This window comes from Anolis sagrei, chromosome 5, assembly GCF_037176765.1.
Source record: "Anolis sagrei isolate rAnoSag1 chromosome 5, rAnoSag1.mat, whole genome shotgun sequence".
In the NCBI taxonomy this organism is placed as follows: Eukaryota; Metazoa; Chordata; class Lepidosauria; order Squamata; family Dactyloidae; genus Anolis; species Anolis sagrei.
In genome coordinates, this window is record NC_090025.1 from 163972266 (window position 1) to 163977451 (window position 5186).

Here is a 5186-nt window from a genome sequence, read left to right on the forward strand (position 1 = left end):
ACAATTTTTGATTCATTGAAACAATCTTAAATTGTCAGTACAGCAGAGTCTCACTTATCCAACCTTCTCTCATCCAACGTTCTGTATTATCCAACACAGTCTGCCTCCCGCCTGGATCCACAACTGTTTCAATACATTACGATGTTTTGATGCTAAATTCGTAAATACAGTAATTACTACATAACATTACCATGTATTGAACTGCTTTTTCTGTTGCTTTGTTGTAAAACATGGTGTTTTGCTGCTTAATCTATAAAATCATAACGTAATTTGACATTTAATAGGCTTTTCCTTAATCCCTCCTTATTATCCAACATTTTCGCTTATTCAATGTTCTGCCGGCCAGTTTATGTTGGATAAGCGAGACTCTACTGTATATGCCATATATAGAGAATTATAAAACTAAACACGACACTGCTTCAGTTCAAAGGAACTTTACATTCCCTACAAAAATGTGTTTTGGGGGATCTTTTTGATTAGCAAACACTGTTAAACTCTGAAGTAAGATTTAGTCCATTGTTTGTGAAAACATGCATTCTCTTCAAGACTACGTTTACAGTTTATGATTTACCACAGGTTGATTTTTATTTTTCCACTTTGGAAATATAAACATCCGTTCTTGTACCTGCAAGGTATAATCTTTTGCAGAATTTAGCGCTGGCATAGATGGTCATCAGCACAGAATTCAGACCTCTTTTTTCAAGTGTCTCTCGTATGTCTTCAGGATTTGAAACAACAAAGGTAATTCATAAGTAGTAAAAATAAATTATTTCAAACAAAACTCCCAGTCCTTTCACAGTTTCTTTTTCAAATATTTGAGAGGACACGGGCTAAACATTTCTCTCTCACACAGACTCTTCTGATGTGCTGAGAGGAGCATGTGTTTGCACTGATACACATAGGAACTAGAACCACAGAATTATAGATTTGTGGGGAACCACAAGAGTCTGCTAGTCCAATCCATTGCCATGCAGGAATCCACAGTTAAACCACCATGGGAAATGGTAACCCCATAACAATAGTGAAGGATAGTCTACTATCCTCTGGAGTAGGGTATCCTTATTAATAAAGGGACTTGGGGCGGCTTACAAGGTGCTACAAGTGTAGTATATAACACAAGCAGTACATGAGTATAAAAAAACCCACTATTAATACATCAAATAAAATAAAAACACAATTTAAAATGCAGACGATCTGTAGTTAAAACTAGCCACTTCCAATCACAACTGTCAATACTATCAAAGAGGTTCCCTTGATTTGTGTTGTTGAAGACTTTCATGGCTGGAAGCACTGGGTTCCTGTGAGTTTTTCGGCCAAGTATGGCCATGTTCCATAAGCATTCCCTCCTGACGTTTCACCCACATCTATCCGCAGAGGTTGTGAGGTCTGTTGGAAACTAGGAAAATGGGGTTTATATATCTGTGGAATGTCCAGGTGGGAGAAAGAACTCTTGTCTGTTTGAGGCAAGTGTGAATGTTGCAATGGTCCACCTTGATTAGCATTTAATGGCCTTGCAGCTTCAAAGCCTGGCTGGTTGCTGCCTGGGGGGAAATTCTTTGTTGTTATGTGTTAGCTGGCCCTAATTGTTTCCTGTCTGGAATTCCCGTTTTTGAATGTTGTTCTTTATTTACTGTCCTGATTTTAGAGTTTTTAAAATACTGGGAGCCAGACTTTGTTCATTTTTATGGTTTTTTCCTTTCTGTTGAAATTGTCCACATGCTTGTGGATTTCAATGGCTTCTCTGAGTAGTAGTGTACCTGGTGGTTGTTAGAGTGGTCCAGCAGTTCTGTGTTCTCTGATAATATGCTGTGGCCAGGTTGGTTCATCAACTGCTCCTGATTCTCTTTTCTTGTCATTTGAATCTGTTGATCCGTGTTCACAGTTTCTTGAGCACCAGAAAAGGATATTTACACCATATTTTACCTTCGTAATTCACAGCGGTGAGCTGTGGGCCAGTGTTGATGCAACAAGCCATTGGCCTTTGGTCTCAAGAGTTTCCAGGAAAGGAAGAAGCATATTACTCCCCAACCTTCTCTTCTGCAAACTAAACATACTTAGTTGTTGTAGGTTTTTCGGGCTATATGGCCATGTTCTAGAAGCATTATCTCCTGACGTTTCGCCTGCATCTATGGCAAGCATCCTCAGAGGTTGTGAGGTCAATATGAAGACACATAAAATAGCACGATAGCGTAAATCAAACCAGGTTAATCAGGATTTGTAAATTTTATCCAACAGTTTTGCTGTGAGAGACTGTATGAAAATATGGACTTAATGGAAATATGTCATTTCTTTCCTTAGTCTTTAGTTCTTATTTTAAGAGGAAAGATTGAGCTTATAAATACAGAATCTTTTGTTAGTCCTTTAAAGGGATTTTTGACATTTCCAAGGAATGAAAAGTAATCCCCTCCTTTGTAAATTAGATGATAAATCACGCTGTATCCTTTGTTCCCATGGTAAATATTTAATAAAGATAATTCTTGTGCACGTGTACATACCTGTTTTATTTCATTTTGAAAATTTATTTTGAAATTGGAAATTAGAAAAGCACATCTAATTGCGGCATCTTAGTTTTGTGCTTCACCATAATGTGTCTTTCCACAACTCCATATGCTAACTAAGGGGCTGAGAGTTAATAATGAATTTGTTTGTTTTCATAGAAAATCTGTTTATGCAAAAAAACAAAAACAAACAAACAAACTAGGAATCATTCTGTTTAGGATATTTCATATGTCTTCATTGCTTCACATGTTTATTCACCAAAGCTAGCTGCTGGATCCTCAACAACCTCTGAGGATGCCTGCCATAGATGCAGGTGAAACGTCATGAGAGAATGCTTCTAGAACATGGCCAGATAGCCCGAAAAACCTACAACAACCCAGTGATGCCAGCCATGAAAGCCTTCGACAATACATTACACATACTTAGTTTCCTTAGCTGTTCCTTAGCTGAGAGGGGCTGTTCCTTTAAGCTTAAGCGACTGAGAGGGGAAAGGAAGGGGCCTGAGGTTGTTAGGAATGATGGGAGTTGTAGTCCAAAACAGTCAGAGGGCTGAAGTTTGCCCATGCCTGCTATAGAGTCATGCAAGAAGACGTAAAGAAATTGTAGAGAAGTGTTCTCCCTGGTAATTTTACGTCCTGTGCCCCTAACCCTAGTGAATGTGATGGCTTGACACAATACATTTCATCTCCCCTCGCTCCAAAAAAAGATTCAAGGCAGCTCATACCAATACAGATCACAAACAGTCGATACATAATATCTCCTTATTCATTTTTTGTCCAAATATTCCTTTCAGTCAAGATTTTTTGGAGAAAGGCTCGCTTTCTTCTCAGGTCAAGCGGGAGAAGAAGGTAACTCGGCCTAGTCTGGCCTCGTGAGCCGCCTCTCGCTTGAAGCATCAAAGCCCTCTTTCCCCAGCAAATTCCTTTGCTATATTTTCATTTTATTTTTATAGCAGTGTCACTGAGTTAAAAAGAGATAGATAGATAGATAGATAGATAGATAGATAGACAGACAGACAGACAGATCACAAATATATGTTGAGAAAGATCTGGGAAAGGTGACTTAATCCCACACTGGAAATAACTAAGGCGTGTCAGAAGACTTCCTCATCCTTTGAAAGGTGACTTCCACTGTCATCTGGTGGGAGTTGTTCCGATGGAGCACATTTTGTGTACCCTGGGGATTTGTTCCTACCATCCTTATGAAGCAAACATAATATATTATTGTTGTGTGCCCTCAAGTCCTTTCTAGTCTATGGGAACCCGAAAATTGCCCCCATTACAGGGTTTTCTTGGCAAGTTGTTTACCATTGCCTTCCTCTGAGGCTGAGAGAGTGCAACTTGCCTCAGTTAATCTCCATAGTATTTCAGAAATTTGCTTTTCTGAAATACTTGCTGCAACTGTAATTATGTATACATGAGGGGTTTTACACACAGATACAAACCCACCAGAAATATTATATATTAGCCATATTATATATTTGCTGTGGCCTAGTCTGTGTATATGTGCTTTGTGTGTGTATATATATGTGTATATGTGTGTGTTTGCCATGTATATATATGGTTTTGCGCATGCGTTGTATTTTTTTTTTTTTTTTTAGCATTTTAAGTCTCTTCTGTGTTTTTATGAGTGATGGTTTCTCATTGGCCTGATGGGTGTATTGTGTCCAAATTTGGTGTCAATTCATTGAGTGGTTTTTAAGTTATGCTAATACCACAAATGAACATTACTTTTTTATTTATATAGACTAGCCATCCCCTGCCACGCATTGCTGCGGCCAGTCTGTGTATATGTGCTTTGTGTGTGTATGTATGTATGTTTATATGTGTATATATGTGGTTTTGCGCATGTGTTGTAATGTATTACTTTTAATTTTTGGCTTTTAAAATCTCTTTCACTGTTTTTCAGTGTTTTTATGAGTGATGGTCACTCGTTGGCCTGATAGGTGTATTGTATCCAAATTTGGTATCGCTTGGCCCAGTGGTTTTTGAGTTATGTTAATCCCACAAACAAACATTACATTTTTATTTATATAGATTGTCAACCCTATAATCTGTATATACTGATGTTATGGCTAAGACACAGTGTTTTGGGCCTATGTGAGTGTAGCCTTAATATGCATCAGTTAGGCAATCATCTTTAGTGGGTGTTACCATTCCTCCTGATCCCGCATCCATTTCTTCTTGTAGCATGAAAGTGTGTTTGTGTGTTGCATGGCCTGTTCCAGACTCCCGAAATTATCCTTCCCTTCTGGACTATGGAGGATGATGCCTCATAAAGCTGAAGTAAAATCCGTCAAGATTTGGTACATGGATTGTAAGGAGCAGGCCATCTTCTCCCTTCCTCAGCAGCAATCCTATTTTCTATTCCTGGGCCTATATGCCATTGTAAATGTGTAGATTATGCTTGTAGCTAAATTAATTAAAACTAAATTAAAAATGAGCGTAAACAGATGAGCAGCAACTTCTCCAACTTCAGATATCCAACGCCCTATCTGTTTCTCACATCTGTGGTTTTAATTTTGCATTTTCTGCGTGGAATTCTCTTTATATTTCAGATCCAACTGGCTATCTTTATGCATTTTAGAGCTGAGAACAATGATGAAACAAGGTCATCTTCAAAAATAGATAGACATGTTCTTTTTCTTTTTTTCCATTACTATTTCCCACCTTTCAATACTGCAATAA